General features: G+C 35.2%; 1 protein-coding gene across 2 annotated transcripts in view; it reads right to left on the bottom strand.

The window, feature by feature from the left end:
* CB2H6orf141 (chromosome B2 C6orf141 homolog) overlaps window positions 1-18,328 on the bottom strand; it is a 368,368-nt gene that overhangs the window by 101,732 nt on the left and 248,308 nt on the right. The window lies entirely within an intron of this gene.

Here is an 18,328-nt window from a genome sequence, read left to right as displayed (position 1 = left end):
CTATCTTGTTATTTTTTTTTTATTATTTAAAAAAAAATTTTTTTAACATTTATTTATTTTTGAGACAGAGAGAGAACATGAACAGGGGAGGGTCAGAGAAAGAGGGAGACACAGAATCTGAACCAGGCTCCAGGCTCTGAGCTGTGAGCACAGAGCCCGACTCGAACCCACAGACCACGAGAACATGACCTGAGACGAAGTTGGACTCTTAACCGAATGAGCCACCCGGGCACCCCAGTCTATCCTGTTATTTAAACTGATTCATCATTGCAGAACATAAAAAAATAATCCCTCACCCAAAAATGTAAACAAATACCACCCAAATTATAAACTTACCCTAAATAAAAGTCAACATCAACTTAAACATCCTACTGTAATATTGTACTACCCTAGGGTATTATAATCTCTTATGACCTATTTACAAAACGTCCTAATTCTGGGTGTTCTGGAAGTATTACACTCATTGTTATTCTCTTCTTGTGGTAGTACAAAGTCTTGAAACACAACAAACTGACCTGCTTTTCTACACGACCACTGATTAATAATTGTCATAAAAGGACTACAACCAAAATTCTCATCCTTTGATTCTCAGATCAGATCATATAAACCTTTTTCCCTCATATCCATACAAATGAATCTAAAACTGGAAACACAAAAAGATTGAAAGTCATAAAAAATAAGACAGAAAAAAGAAACATAAAAAGGAATCTTTGAGTGGAACCACACAAGTACTCCAGACTTTGCTAAAGACAAAAAAAATTCACTTTGGTTTACAAAAGATTCAAGAATTTTCTAAAACATTCAAGCAATAATATGGCAACGCGAAAGAATGAAATTCTGCCATTTGCAACAATGTGGATGGAACTGGAGGGTATTATGCTAAGTGAAATAAGTCAGTCAGAGAAAGACAGACATCATATGTTTTCACTCATATGTGGAACTTGAGAAACTTAACAGAAGATCATGGGGAAAGGGAAGGAGAAAAAGTATTTTCAAACAGAGAGGGAGACAAAAACCATAAGAGACTCTTAAATACAAGAACAAACTGAGGACTGATGGGAGGGGTGTGGGGGAGAGGTGATGGGCATTGAGGAGGGCACTTGTTGGGATGAGCACTGGGTGTTGTAAGGGATGAATCATGGGAATCCACCCCTGAAACCAAGAGCACCTGTATACACTGTATGTTAGCTAAGTTTACAATAAATTATATTTAAAAATAAAAAACAAAAATAAATAAAACCAAAATTTTCACACAAAAAAGAAAATCTTTAGAATATAATTTTTATTTTTAGAAGTTTGTAGTTCACGTCTATGACCATACCATCCTGAACGCATCTGATCTTGTCTGATCTTGGAAGCTAAGCAGAGTCAGGCCTGGTTAGTACTTGGATGGGAGAAATTTGTAGTTCACTAGCAATTTTTAAAAGGAGATTGATTGCTTTATAAAAATAAGTATAATATTACTGAGAGATTAGTCTATTCTGATAATAAAATAATTTGCATTTGCTTATATTAATATAGATAATCTATCACCTCAGCACCCAGAACTCTGTACACACCATAGTTCAATATAGATTTCACATACATCATCAACAGGAAAGTCAAATGAAACTAAACTGAACATGACTTCTTAAATGACTTGTTAATGGACTAAACGATAGATTATATCTTGCGACTTCAAAGTTTTTTTAACATCTCCAAAATTTAATAACCTATATTGAGATCTTCTCCCCACAGGGTTCTTGTTTCTCTAGGAAGATACACTCAGTCAGGCAGTCTTTCATAGACTTCCTGGATTTCTGAGTAGATGGTGTTTTCCAGGGTCTGGGTGGGAGGGTAATGAGGTGGTATTAGTCAAGGGGTACAAAATTTCAGTATACAAAATGAATGAGTCCTAGGATCTACTATACACCATAGAGTTTATAGTTAATATTGTGTTGTATACTTAAAAGTGTGCTAAGAGGATAGATCTTATGTTAAGTGTTCTTATCTCTCACACATGAAATAATAAATACAGAGAGCAGTAAGAAACTTTGGAGCTGATGGATATGCTTATGGCATAGATTATGGTGACAGTTACACAGATATATACTTATCTCTAAATTCATCAGGTTGTATACGTCAAATATGTACAGCTATTTGTATGTCAATCATACCTCCATTAAGTGGTTTTTTAAAAAATAAAAAAAAACTATAAAAAAAAAGACTTGCTGGAGAGGCAGTTAAGGGCTATCTGCACAAATAAAATCTAAAACACCTGGGCAAGAGAAATAGCAAAATATAGAATTGTGTGCACATATGTAAACATAGGTGAAAATTAATTTCAATAAAACAGAAATTTCAGGTTGACCTACATGTGGGGTGATATGGATAAGCATGGTGAAAGCATCAGGGGGGTTTCCCCATATAGGTCTCCTTCACATGCTGGCTAGACTTTTCTCCCATACCAACAACTATTAAGCATGACCCTCACCCCTAAAAAATGCATACTTCCTGGTATGCACTGTCAACCTCTTCTACCACTAATATTATAATGAGAGATCAAGTTTTCAATGTATTGGCTGATCAAGATTGGTCACTTAGGAGTGAATGGTAGTGTTGTCATATCTAATAGATCTAATAGAAGATGTCATCAATTTTATAATACATATTTATTATATGGCCAACAAAAGGAAAAACAATACTGCTGAATGTCTTCAATTCCAGGAGCATCCTGATTTCAGAGAAATTAAATTGTAAGAAAAGCATAATGTATTTAATATGCCTGATATCACTTCAAGTGTTCAAAATATTTCTGGAAGACCATGTCAAAACAATATAATTAAGATACGTGTAAGTAAAAAGATAAAAGTAAAAAAACCTGATTTAATTATGCTGAGATTAAATGATCCCTTAAGTCACGTGTATATTTTTTTTCCTTTGAGTTTCTATTTAAACTAAAGAAGTTTAGCAAGGAAGCCCAATGTAAGATCAACCTATTCCCATAAACAGTGTCTTTTTATAGAGGCAATAAATACGAATAATATAGAAATCAATTTATCATTTATAGCAATAAAAACTCTAAAAACTGTGACCATTATCATTAATCATCATGGGATTACAAATTGAAACGACAATGAGATATCACCTTACACCTGTAAGAATGGCTAAAATCAAAAAGACAAGAAACAACAAGTGTTGGAAAGTATATAGAAAAAAAGGAACCCCTGCAGTGTCAGTGGGAATATAAATTGGTGCAACCACTGTGGAAAACAGTGTGAAGTTTCCTCAAAAAATTGAAAATAGAAATACCATACAATCTAGTAATTCCACAACTGCATATTTACCCAAAGGAAACAAAAACACTAATTTGAAAACATATATGTACCTCTATGTTTATTGCAGCATTATTTACATAGCCAAGATTCAGAAGCAACCTAAGTGTCTATGGATAGATGAATGTTTAAAGAAGATGTGGTACATACATACAACGAAATATTACTCAGCCATAAAAAAGATGAGATCTTGCCATTTATGACAATATGGATGGACCTAGAATGTGTTTTGTTAAGTGAAGAAAGACAGAGATAGATAAATATCACATGATTTCACCTATATGTAGAATTTAAAAAACAAAACAAGTAAACAAACAGATGAAAAGCAGAAATAGAGCCATAAATACAGTGAACAAACTGATGGTTGCCAGAGGGGTTGGGATGGGGAATGAGTAAAATAGATGAAGAGACCTGGGAGGCACAGGCTTCCAGTTATGGAATGAATAAGTCATGGGATTGAAAAGTACAGCATAGAGAATATATATAGTGACTGGTATTGTAGACAGAGGGTAGCTACACCTGTGGTCAGCATAGCATAATGTATACAGTTGTCAAATCACTATGTGATATACCTAAAACTAATATAATATTGTGTATCTTCTATCTTTCAATAAAATTTTTTTCAATAAAAAATAAATTAAAAAAATAAACTACAAACAAACTGTTATAAAAGCTCCCTTGCCCAATACCTAGCCTACAGCTTCCATAAGATTACTGGTAAGGAACACACACAATTTTTTTCAATTAGAAAGATATAACACTGTGATCATTACTTATTTAGAAAATGAGTTTTACTAAGATTTTAAGTCATACTTAGCTTCCCAGATTCATTGCTTTGTTTTAGACTTAAATTGCTCCCTGGCAGAATAAACTTTCCCAGAGCTGTTTTTTTCTCTTTTTTAAAAAAATAGCCACACTGAGATTAACATTCTGATATTTTTTTAATGACTTGAAATACCTTTAACTCTTCTATTTACATTATATGTTAGCTAGAAATAAAAGTTTTTGTAAAAAATCATTTTTTTGTTTATTTTGATAAATGGGATCTCAATAAGAATCTTTTCCCTTGTATTTCATCATCTTTTACCATTCTAGAAACTTAAAAAAATATTTTCTTGGTGTGAATTCAGCATATTAAAATTAAATTTTAATTAAATTTTAAATATTAAAATTCAGTATATTATTTCTAGGATGTTTGTTTCCAGTGTTGGCTATTCTGCATATCATGTTATGTCTTCTTTTAACCTGAGATCTTATGTCCTTATTCTATCATAGGATTTTTTTCCAAATGTTTTATCACCTTCATACATTTTCTCTCCCTTTATGACTTCTCTGTGATGGATACTGTCACTACTGTTAATTTTCCACACCCCTTGGCTTTGTCCTCACTCCTCTTCTTCTTCTTCTTCTTTTCTAGTGCATTATGTCAGTATTCTTCTACAAATGATCTGATCACTAATTCATTCTTTAGTTATATGTATTTCTATTTTATTAAACAGCCCATCCCCTTGAGTTTTGTATTTCAATTTTTTTTGTCTAATATGTTCCAGTGGTAATGCTTCCTACCTGCTTCATCATCCTTCATATTTCCACTCTTTTTATTTCCCTAAGGTTAGTTTCTCATTTATTTTAATCTTGTGTTGAATTCCCATTCGTTTGCCTCCGTAGATACATTGTACTATTTGTTGCCTTTCTCTCATAATGTGGAAACTTCTCAGATATATTGAAAATTTCCCCTTATAAATGCTTTTGCTGCCTTGGTTACTAATGTCTGTGGGGTGAGCCAAATCTCAGGCACTAAGTTCACTTGTGTGTGTGTGTGTGTGTGTGTGTGTGTGTGTGTGTGTTGAAACTGGAAGAAAATATCAATTAAGAGAGTCTCCTATACTGCAGTGGATGATTCCCTGTTCCTTGTTCCTATTTATACCACGGATGTTATCTATACTCTAGGAAATATTATAGTTCATATACTTCAATACATTCTTCTTTCCCAGATTATCAGTTGAGAGATAGAAACTGCCACACCTAAACATAATTGTCCTTGGCTCCACACTTCACCTTGACAAACATTGGCCTTACATTACTCTACAACTGACACACTTAAAAATGTGGGGGGAGGAGAGATATTTAAAAGTAACCTTTAAGGTACTGGTTTCATGCTTCTTGTGCACATTTATTTTTTTTCTTTTTTGTCTTTGTCTTTCTTTCTTTCTTTCTTTCTTTCTTTCTTTCTTTCTTTTTCTTTTTTGCTTGAACCTTTATTTTGCTGAGCTGTGAAACCAAAATTTCAAGACTGTCCAGCACTTATCCTATTAGATAGAATTCACAAGATGTACTCCTTCCAACTACTATTCCAATTAAGTCCATCCTGATTGTACTCACTGGTTTGATGTCAACAGGACACAAGGGAAAGGCGAATAGTGCAACAAAAATCCTCTGCAGAAGCCTAGTCTCTCTCTCTCTCTCTGGGCTTTGGAATTCCAGAAGGCTAATTCTTCTCCACCACCTCTCCCCAAGAAAAGCAGGAATTCAAAAATCTTCAACTCTTATAGGACTCCTGTACGTTTTATAGTTGCTAAAGGAAATCTATCTAATCACTACTGGCATCCCAAGACCAGGAAGGGACACAGAATGAAAATCAACTGCACACATTTCCATCTTGTACAGAGATTAGTGATGTGTGGTCACATTTTGAATGTATATATTCTTCAAAACTATTTCTATTATGATAGGATTTCAAAATCAATTCTCCTTGTCCCCTGAAGTATTCTAATAACTCCCAATTTCTCTAATTCGTGCTGGAGATACAAAAACACATTCTCATTATTTGTCTCTCCTTTGGCTAGAGCTTATGCAGACTACCGTAGTCTCCTTCCTCACCTGTATCTCTTCTCTATGTCAGTATCTTCAACATGTTATAATGGATGAAGCCCCAAGAAATATTACAAGGCAAACATTTTTATTACATTAAAAATCAATCAACTAGATGTAATTTTTTTAATTGCTAAATATGTTTTATATTATGCAAATCACTACAGATTCATCACAACTATGATAAATCAGTAGTCTTAAGAGATAAAAAGCTTTGATGAAAATTCAGTAGATGATTGCTCAAGAAATACCACATGTTTTCATTTTATATTAAAAATTTTGAGACAGCCAGACCAACACTAAACCTTCCTGCACACTTAGAAAGCTGATCTGAGGATTAACACAACAGTCTGCACAACCTGAACCACAGAATTCAGCAGGTACACATTGCTGAGAAGTGAACTGAGGGAGACAGAAGCCACGGAGGGCAGGGAGCCGCTTTTGTGTGTGGAGTTAGGATGGAAACGTGGAAGGGGGTGGGGGGAGAATATGGGAAAAGCTTCCGCCCGAAAGCAGCTAGAGAGAAAGTGGAAGAGTGGAAATAGCTGCAGGGACTGAACTAAAAAGGAGAAAGGAGAGGGTTTAAATTCCATTAAGACTGTAAACAGGGGAGTGCAGAGTCTGAAACTCCGCAACACAATACCTGGTGGTGCTCTGGTGGGAAGGACGAATCCCCAGGAGCAGAGTGGAGTCCAGGGTTCTTCAGGCCACATGGGGAGAGGCGGTCGCCTGCTGGGAGGACACCTGGTAGAGGCTGTGTGGGTCCCCCAAAGGCAAGGCTCCAGTGGACCCGAGAGAACAACCACATTTGCTGGTGCTGGAACAAGGTCATTAAGGGTGAAGCCTGGTGCTAGACGTGTGTTGTGATTTTTTCATAATCCCTGAAACGCTGCTGCTACACTATCTCGTGAACTTTTTCTGGAGCGGGCTGGCACCTGGCTGCAGTCTCTGGGTACCGGTAGCAGCAAGGTCCTGCAAACATTCCTGAGTGCCTCCGGCACCCGGCCATTGTTCTTTGAGACCCTCCTGCAGAGGGGCAGAATGGGTCGAAGCCACAGTCCCTCAGAAGTAAGGGGTCAGGAAAAACAGCTGCATCTGAGACAAAACTCAGGAGGGAGGTGCTGCCTGGGGCTTGGTCACAGACTGTGCAAAAACGGGAAGTGGACGGAAGCTGAAGACAAAGGATGGATGTGCAATTGCTGACTGGGAAGAACAGAGTTCCAAAAATGGAGAACTGGGCGAGAGCTGGGCGACTCCATGGAGCGCTCCAATGGCGAGCTGGGCGACTCCATTGTCACAGCTCCCCCGCATGCGCATACACACCTACAAGCACCACAATCGTCCACCCCAGTAAGCTAAGCAGCGCCACCTAGTGGAGAATGGAGTTATTACACTAAGCCATGCCGAACTGGGCCAACCTCGCACTTCAGGAACACAAGTCTTTCCCCCTGCTTAGTTTATGGACTATAAAATTCTTCATAGTTTGACTTCTAGGGGAAAATGAAGTAATTTCAGTCATATTTCAGTCTGTTCACCAGTCCATCTATTCAATTTTCTTTCTGTTTTTTCCCCATTTTTCTTGTCTCTCCTTTTATTTTTCTGAATACAAAAAGAGAAGAAATTCATTTTTATTTTTAATTATTATTAAAATATTTTTGTTTAATTTTTTTCTACCTTTTTTCTATTTTTTTCTATTTTTTTCTATTTTTACTGTTGTAAAAGTTTTTTCTAATTTTTTTCTATTCTTACTGTTGTGTAAATTTTTTCAATTCTATTTTACTTCCATCATTTCATTTTAGTCTACTTCAGTGTATTCATTTTTTTCAAATTTTCAATCGATTTCCTTGTTTTTAATTTCCCCTTTTTCTCTAATCTATTAAGCCATTTTCAACACCCAGATCAAAACACACAGGATCTAGCATCATTTATTCTATTTTTTGCATATGTGTGTGTTTCTAATTTTTTAATTTATAATTTTTTTAATTTTAATAGTTTTTAATTTTCATTTTTTTACCACATTAATTCCTTTTCTCCCTTCAAAATGATGAAATGAAGGAATTCACCCCAAATAGAAGAGCAGGAAGAAAAGACAGCCAGGGACTTAACCAACACAGATACTAGCAAGATGTCTGAACCAGAATTTAGAATGACAATAATAAGAATACTAGCTGAAGTCAAAAATAGATTAGAATCCCTTTCTGTGGAGATAAAAGAAGTAAAAGCTAGTCAGGATGAAATAAAAAATGCTGTGATTGAACTGCAATTTCAAATGAAGGTCACAGAGGCAAGGATGGATGAGGCAGAACACAGAATCAGTGATATAAAGGACAAATTTATGCAGAAAAATGAAGCAGAAAAAAAGAGGGAGATGAAGGCAAAAGAGCACAATTTAAGAATTAGAGAAATCAGTGACTCATTAAAAAGGAACATCAGAATCTTAGGGGTCCCAGAAGAGGAAGAGAGAGAAATTGGGGTAGAAGTGTTATGTGAGCAAATCATAGTGGAAAACTTTCCTAACCCAGGGAAAGACACAGACATCAAAATCTATGAAGCACAGAGGACTCCCATTTGATTCAACAAAAACCAGCCATCAACAAGGCATATCATAGTCAAATTCACAAAATACTCAGGCAAGGAGAGAATCATGAAAGCAGCAAGGGAAAAACAGTCCCTAACCTACCAGGGAAGACAGATCAGGTTTGCAGCAGATCTACCCATGGAAACTTGGCAGGCCGGAAAAGAATGGCAGGATACATTCACTGTACTGAATCAGAAAAATATACAGCCAAGAATTCTTTATCCAGCAAAGCTGTCCTTCAAAATAGGAGGAGAGATAAAAAGTTTCCCAGACAAATAAAAACTAAAGGAGTTTGTGACCACTAAAAAAGTTTCCCAGACAAATAAAAACTAAAGGAGTTTGTGACCACTAAAATAGACCTGCAAGAAATTTTAAGGGGGACTCTCTGAGGGGAGAAAAAATGAAAATGCACACACACACACACACACACACACACACACACAAAGAAAAAAAGACCAAAAGCAACAAAGACTAGAAAGGACCAGAGAACACCACCAGAAACTCCAACTCTACAAGCAACATAATGGCAATAAATTCATATCTTTCAGTACTCACTCTAAACATCAATGGACTCAATGCTCCAATAAAAAGACATAGGGTAATAGAATGGATAAGAAAACAAGAACCATCTATATGCTGTTTACAAGAGACCCACTTTAGACCTAAAGACACCTTCAGATTGGAAGTAAGGGGATGGAGAACCAGCTATCATGCTAATGATCAACAAAAGAAAGCCAGAGTAGCCATACTTATATCAGACAATCTAGACTTTAAAATAAAGACTGTATCAAGAGATGAAGAAGGACCTTAAACCATAATTAAGGGGTCTATCCACCAAGAAGACCTAAAAATTGTAACCATTTATGTGCCAAATGTGAGATCACCCAAATATGTAAATCAATTAATCACGAATATAAAGAAACTCATTGATAGTAATACCATAATAGTAGGGGACTGCAACACCCCACTCACAGCAATGGACAGATCATCTAATAAAAAAAATCAACAAGGAAACAATGGCTTTGAATGGCACACTGGACCAGATGGACTTAACAGATATATTCAGAACATTTCATCCTAAAGAGCAGAATATAAATTCCTCTCCAGTGCACATGGAACATTCTCCAGAACACCACATACTGGAACACAAATCAGCCCTCAGCAAGTACAAAAAGATCAAGATCATACTGTGCATATTTTCAGACCACAACACTATGAAACTCGAAATCAACCACAAGAAAAAATTTGGAAAGGTAACACATACTTGGAGACTAAAGAACATCCCACTAAAGAATGAATGAGCTAACCAAGAAGTTAAAGAGGAAATTAAAAAGTTCATGGAAGCCAATTAAAATGATAACACGACAACCCAAAACCTCTGGAATGCATGAAATGTCATCATAAGAGGAAAGTATATAGCAATCCAGGCCTTTCTAAAGAAGGAAGAAAGACCTCAAATACACAAACTAACCTTATGCCTTAAAGAACTGGAAAAAGAACAGCAAATAACACCCAAAACCAGTAGAAGACAGGAAATAATAAAGATTAGAGCAGAAATTAATGCTATTAAAACCAAACAAACAGACAAACAAACAAGCAACAACAACAAAAAAAAAAAAACCAGGAGAACAGATTAATGAAACCAGATGCTGGTTCTTTGAAATAATTAACAAAATTGATAAACCAGTAGCCAGTTTGATCAAAAAGAAAAGGAAAGTACCCAAGTAAATAAAATCAAGAATGAAAGAGAGATCACAACCAACACAGCAGAAATAACAATAATAAGAAGAAGAATATTATGAACAATTATACACCAATAAAATGGGCAATCTGGAAGAAATGGACAAATTCCTAGAAACATACACACTACCAAAACTGAAACAGAAAGAAACAGAAAATTTGAACAGACCCATAACCAGTAAGGAAATCGAATTAGTAATCAAAAATCTCCCCCCCACAAGAAAACAAAACAAAACAAAACAAAACAAAACAGGAGTCCAAGGCCAGATGACTTTCCTGAGGAATTCTACCAAACACTTAATGAAGAGTTAACGCCTATTCTCTTGAAGGTTTCCCAAAAATAGAAATGGAAGGAAAACTTCCATACTCTTTCTATGAAGCCATCATTAACTTGATTCCAAAACCAGACAGAGATCCCACTAAAAAGGAGAACTATAGACCAATTTCCTTGATGAACATGGATGCAAAAATCCTCAACAAGATATTAGCTAACCAGATCCAACAATACCTTTAAAAATTATTCACCACAACCAAGTCGGATTTATACCTGGGATGCAGGGCTGGTTCAATATCTGCAAAACAATCAATGTGATTCATCACATCAATGAAAGAAAGGACAAGAACCATATGATCCTCTCAATAGATGCAGAGAAAGCATTTGACAAAATACAGCATCCTTTCTTGATAAAAGCCCTCAAGAAAGTAGGGATGGAAGGACCATACCTCGAGATTATAAAAGCCATATATGAAAGACCAAACGCTAATATCATCCTCAATGGGGAAAAACTGAGAGCTTTCCCCCTAAGGTCAGGAACAAGACAGGGATGTCCACTCTCACCACTGTTATTCAACATAGTATTGGAAGTCTTAGCCTCTGCAATCAGACAACACAAAGAAATAAAAGGCATCCAAATCGGCCAGGAGGAGGTCAAACTTTGACTCTTTGCAGATGACATGATACTCTACATGGAAAACCCAAAATATTCCACCAAAAAACTGCTAGAACTGATTCATGAATTCAGCAAAGTTGCAGGATATAATATCAATGCACAGAAATCGGTTGCATTCTTATACACCAACAATGAAGCAACAGGAGAAATCAAGGAATCAATCCCATTTACAATTGCACCAAAAGCATAAAATACCTAGGAATAAATCTAACCAAAGATGTGAAAAAACTACACTGAAAATTATAGAAAGCTTATGAAAGCAATTGAAGAAGACACAAAGAAATGGAAAAAGATTCCATACTCCTGGGTAGGAAGAACAAATATCATTACAATGTCAATACTACCCAAAGCAATCTACATATTTAATTCAATCCCTATCAAAATGACACCAGCATTCTTCACAGAGCTAGGACAAATAATCCTAAAATTTGCATGGAACCCAAAAAGACCTCAAATAGCCAAAGCAATCTTGAAAAAGAAAAACAAAGCAGCAGGCATCACAATCCCAGACTTCAAGCTATTCTACAAAGCTGTAATCATCAAGACAGTGTGGTACTGGCACAAAAACAGACACTCAGATCAATGGAACAGAATAGAGAACCCAGAAATGGACCCACAAATATATGGCCAACTAATCTTTGACAAAGTAGGAAAGAATATCCAATTGGAATAAAGACAGTCTGTTCAGCAAATGCTGCTGGGAAACTGGACAGTGACATGCAGAAGAATGAACCTCAACCACTTTCTTATACCACACACAAAAATAAACTCAAAATGGATGAAGGACCTAAATGTAAGACAAGAAGCCATCAAAATCCTCAAGGAAAAGCAGGAAAAAACCTTTTTGATCTTGGTTGCAGCAAATTCTTACTCAACACATCTCCAGAAGCAAGGGAAACAAAATCAAAAATGAACTATTGGGACCTCATCAAAATTAAAAGCTTTTGCACAGTGAAAGAAACAATCAACAAAACTAAAAGGCAATGGATAGAATGGGAGAAGATATTTTCAAACAACATATCAGATATCCAAAATCTATAAAGAACTTATCAAACTCAACACCCAAAAAAACAAATAATCCAATGAAATGGGAAAAAGACATGAGTAGACATTTCTCAAAAGAAGACATCCAGATGGCCAATGGACACATGAAAAAATGCTCAACATCACAACTCAGGCAACAACAGATGTTGGTGAGGATGCAGAGAAAGAAGATCTCTTTTGCATTGTTGGTGGGAATTCAAGCTGGTGCAGCCACTCTGGAAAACAGTCTGGAGGTTACTCAAAACATTAAAAATAAAACTACCTTACGACCCAGCAATTGCACTACTAGGTATTTATCCAAGGGTTACAGGTATGCTGTTTTGAAGGGACACGTGCATCCCAATATTTATAGCAGCACTATCAACAGTAACCAAAGTATGTAAAGAGCCCAAATATCCATCGATGGATGAATGGATAAAGAAGATGTGGTGTATATATATACAATGAAGTATTACTTGGCAATCAAAAAAATGAAATCTTTCCATTTGCAACTACGTGGATGCTAAGCAAAATTAGTCAGTCAGAGAAAGACAAACATTATATGATTTCACTCATATGAGGACTTTAAGACACAGAACAGATGAACATAAGGGAAAGGAAGCAAAAATAATATCAAAACATGGAGGGGGACAAAACAGAAGAAACAAATATGGAGAACAAACAGAGGGTTACTGGAGGGGTTGTGGGAGGGCGGATGGGCTAAATGGGTAAGGGGCATTAAGGAATCTACTCCTGAAATCACTGTTGCACTATATGCTAACTAATTTGGTTGTAAATTAAAAAAATAAAAATAAATTTTAAAATTTCGAGCTTTGCACTAATAAAATTTATCTAATAAGTTGAATCTTCTGAATGTGTGTATTTTAAGGCAAAGAAGCAGGTAGTTTGAAATTTGTTTTGGTTATGATGAAATAACTCATTATTTTATTTTAGAATAAAAAATATGCTTAAAGCTAATTATTTTAAGTTTTTGAAATAGCTTTAGAAAAACAACTCCTATGTTATTAATAAGTTAAAAATAACTTGTTATTGTGAATTTAAACTCTCTAGCTTTTAATGTATTTTATTAAAATTTTAATTGAGGTGTTCCTTTGTGCAACATTTTTTAAAAATATAAGTTTCAGAATACAATTTTCTTGTTACATAGGATAACAGCATCTACAGTTTGGACTGTTCAGGGAAAATGAAACAAAATCTAAGTAACACATCAATCCTTTTTTAGAATTATTTTAAACTGGTGATGATTTATCTTATTTATTTAGTATTTACAATGTCTTTATTTATAATGTCTTATTAATCTCATTGTAATTAAAGTTGCTATCTTAGCCCTCACATCAAGAATTTGTCTTATTAAGTGCTTTCCTCTATTGATGATTAAAACAAAAACAAAAACAGAGATCTGTAGGAATTCAGTGTGTGTGAGTTCTAAAAAAATTATCTGTTTGATATTTGGACAACTTGGCCATTTAATTTGGGGCATATTTGTGTGTGTCCTTTGTATGTTCTATTAAAAAAATTAGATTATAAAAACAAAATGCGAAATAGTAAACTTTACCTAATATTTATGTAATAGAATTATGTTAGAAGATAGATGAATAGATGGAGGAACAATAGGATAATATACAAAACAGTAAGAATATCCTTTAAAATCTATGTATTGGCTAATCTGTGCATGATGTAACCATGTGAATTACTTCAAACTAATTCTGCACTCTATACAAAGCTACATTGCATTGCACAGCCCCTACTTAACCTTTTAGAGTGATCCTAAGTGCTCTTGGACCTTTTTTAGAGTGCAAAAATAATGGTTTGCTGCTAGTATCAAAAGGAAATTTACTAATTCATAAATGTTTTTAAAATATTATTTAAAGGGGGATTGCTTTCTTTTTAATTCATAAAAATTAGTGACTAAAGTAATTTGCATGACTAGGTTATTGGTCAGGTCAGCACCAAAAACTCTGCATAACATAGTGGAATAGATAGATAGATAGATAAATAGATAGATAGATAAAGGTAGATATATAGATATATAGATATATTTTTTAATGTTTATTTATTTATTTTGAGAGATAGAGAGATGGAGGGGGAGAGACAGAATAAGAGGGAGAAAGAATCCCAAGGAGGCTCGATGCTGCCAGCACAGAGCCTGACACGGGGCTCCCTCTCAAGCAAGAACCATGGGATCATGACCTGAGCCGAAATCATGAGTCGAATGCTTAACCAACCGAATCACCCAGGTACCCCTATATATTATATATTATGTATTATATATTATATATTATATATTGTATAGTGTATATCATATATTATATATATGAATATTACATATATATTATATATTTATATAAATCATATTTATATATTTGTATAATATATAAATATTACATGTATATTATATATCATATATATATATATATCTTTAAGATACTCACCCTCATTTAAACTTAGGAATAAGCAAATTAACACCAAACAGATATTACACATCAATAACCTGGCAAAAATTAGACATAGTATCAAATGTAGGTGAAAGTCTGAAATGCTAGAAACACATATTTTGCTGCTATGAAAATTCTTATACTTTAATAGATCATTCAAAATTGTTTTTTTGCAGCAATTTTATTCTCTTTTCATATAGCAGCATAAACTGGTACAATCATTTTAGAAAACAGTTTACCATTATTCTACTAAAGTTGAAGATTGGCATACCCTAAAACCCAGCCATTTCATTCATAGGTATGTACCTTAGACTAAAGGACCTAGAGAAATTCATGGACATATACATAATGTTCTTAGCAAGAGTATTAATAATAGCATCAAATTGTAAATAATCCAAACATCCATTAGCAGTAGAGTGAATACATAATTAGTGGTATGTTCACAAAATAGCATCCTATACTGTAATTGCATGAATATAAAGAAAAAGCAACACATAAAAATTATATACACCATAACTTAATTTATATGAATTTCCAAAACAGGCAAAACTAAACTGTATCATTTAAATATGCATAAATAGCTGAGAAAACTAAAGAAAACCAAGGAGAGGATTGTTATGAAAGTAAATTTTATGATTACTTCTGAGTGAAGAGGATAGGTTATGACTGGGAAGGGGTACAAGGGAAGGCTTGTGAGGGTCCAGAAATGAACTTTCTTCAATTGAGTTTGGTTGAACAGTTGTTAAATTTACATCTGCTTGTTAAACTGTGCATGTTTTATATATTTATATTTATCTCAATAATCACACCCACCACATTCCACACTACACACACACACACACACACACACACACGCAGCATATGTTGATCTTGCCATAAAAATTTTAGCTGTTATCTTTGAATAATAATTCCTTTCCCCCATTTTTACACTTTACAAAATTTCATTGAAAAGCAAGTATTACTTTTAATAATGGGAGTAAATATCTTCTCCCAATAACATAATGAACCCTGCAGAAAAATTCTGGCATCTTATGTTTAGTGAATTTCTTTTGTGCAACACAGTATACTATACTCTTCACACACCCTAACTCATTTAAGATTAAAAACAACCCTACAATGTAGTTATTAACAGTCTCTTTACAGAGGCAGGTGTCAATGTGCACATAATTATTAATGTGAGAGCTAATCTTCCCAAGTCTGACTGGAACTTTCCCCACCATTCTATACAAATTCCAATAACGGAGAAAGTTTGTTAACTATCCATCTATTCACCTTCCCCTTATGATATTTTGTAAAATTTTCATCTGATATTTAATTCATTCATTTATTCAACAAATATTTACTTAGTACCTATTACATTCCAGTACAAGATATATGAAGGGGCAGGGAGGGGGAAGGAGCAGGGAATTTTGTTTTTAAAAGATACACAAGGGCACCTGGGTGGCTCAGTCAGTGAAGCATCCGACTTAGGCTCAGGTCATGATCTTGTGGTCTGTGAGTGCAAGCCCCCTGTCAGGATCTGTGATGACAGCTCAGAGCCTGGAGCTTGTTTCAGATTCTGTGTCTCCCTCTCTCTCTGCCCCTCCCCCGCTTGTGATCTGTCTCTCTTGCTCTCAAAAATAAATAAAACATAAAAAAATGAATGAAAATAAAAAATTTAAAAAGATACACAAAAATGAAAAGAAATGGTAAAGTCTAAGCTTACGTTTTAGTGGGGGAGACAGACAAATAATTTCAGATACTAATCAGTCCCATGAAGAAAAAGAAACAATTGGACAGTGATTGGGGATAGTAGAAACATTTGGGCTGAGTTTTGAATGCTAAATAAGCCATGCAAACTAATGGAAGGGGTTCCAGACAGTGGCAGTTATAAACATCAAAGCCCTGAAAGGGGAATGAGCCTTCGTACATTCAATGAATAGAAGTAGAAGTAGAAGGCTATTCTATCTGTAGTACAGTGAGCAAAGAGGACAGAAGGTATATCTTGCAGAGCCAGGTCAGTCCAAGAAAAGAATTTAGAGGGGCGCCTGGGTGGCGCAGTCGGTTAAGCGTCCGACTTCAGCCAGGTCACGATCTCGCGGTCCGGGAGTTCGAGCCCCGCGTCAGGCTCTGGGCTGATGGCTCAGAACCTGGAGCCTGTTTCCGATTCTGTGTCTCCCTCTCTCTCTGCCCCTCCCCCGTTCATGCTCTGTCTCTCTCTGTCCCAAAAATAAATAAAAACGTTGAAAAAAAAATTTAAAAAAAAAAGGATTTAGAGTTCATTTTCGATACAATGGGAAGTTACTGGAGGTTTTTAAGCAAGGGAATGTCACAGTACAGTTTATCTTAAAAACAAACAAACAAACAAACAAACCCGTAGGACCTATGTCAAGAAACGACTTTGGGGGAGAGAGGGTTGAGTTGAGAAACAGCAAAAGTAGAGGTGGGAAGACATTAGTTTTTAGTAAGAAATCTAGGGAGGAGATGAAGAAGCTTAAACTAGAGTGGTAGCAATCAAAATGGAGAGAAGGGTTCAGCTTCCTGGTATTTTCTGCGGATGGATAAGATCAACTGAGTGTATATTTCTTCATTAAACAACTCTTCATTGCATGCTGTAATACATCAGGCCCCATTCTAAGTGCTGGGGACATAGAACTGAACAGGATAGGTAGGATCCCTGAACTCAAGGAGCTTATCTATTACACATTGCAATGGGGGAAACAGACTTTACTAGGTAAATAAAAATATCTTATAATGTCAGCTAATAAGTGTTATGAAAAATAAAGGCAAGAGTGATAGAAGTGGGGTAACATTTTAGATAAATCAAGGAAAGACTTTACATAGCATGTGACACTTAAGCAAAGACTTCAAGTGAAGCACAAGCCACACAAATTTTGGGAGTAAAGGACTCTAGGGGATGGAACAGAAAAAAAAAAAAAAGAACTTGAGGTGGGAATGTCAAAGAGGATTCTTGGGGTTTTGGCTCAAGGAACTGGAGAACTGAATGTAAAATTTACTGGGATGGAAGAAACTAGGGAGGAACAGGTTGGAGGACAGGGACCAAAAGTTAGTTTTTGAGAATTTATTGACTCAATTCTTAGGAGCCTGTATTGGTACAAATTTATTTCTCCTATGGGTATACTGCAGTAATACAATTTACCAGTATACACTAAGTGATAAACTCTAACCATAAAATTTCGTATGTTCTTAGCTTCAGACCAAGATGATTAATTTTATAAATTACAAAGAAAAAGGAATACAGGCCTCAACCTAATACATTAAAAAAATAAATTTTATCAGAAGAACAAAGTCTTAGTAAATCTGATAGCAAACGAACTAGGAATCAGATCCTTTTCTATCATGGTTTCTTACTTCTCCCTCTTTTATTCCCTACCACCTAGAAGCTTGGTCACCAGT

Source organism: Prionailurus viverrinus, chromosome B2 (assembly GCF_022837055.1).
Source record: "Prionailurus viverrinus isolate Anna chromosome B2, UM_Priviv_1.0, whole genome shotgun sequence".
Taxonomy (NCBI): Eukaryota; Metazoa; Chordata; class Mammalia; order Carnivora; family Felidae; genus Prionailurus; species Prionailurus viverrinus.
The sequence above is the reverse complement of the archived record's forward strand: the minus strand, read 5'-3'. Positions and strand labels throughout refer to the sequence as shown.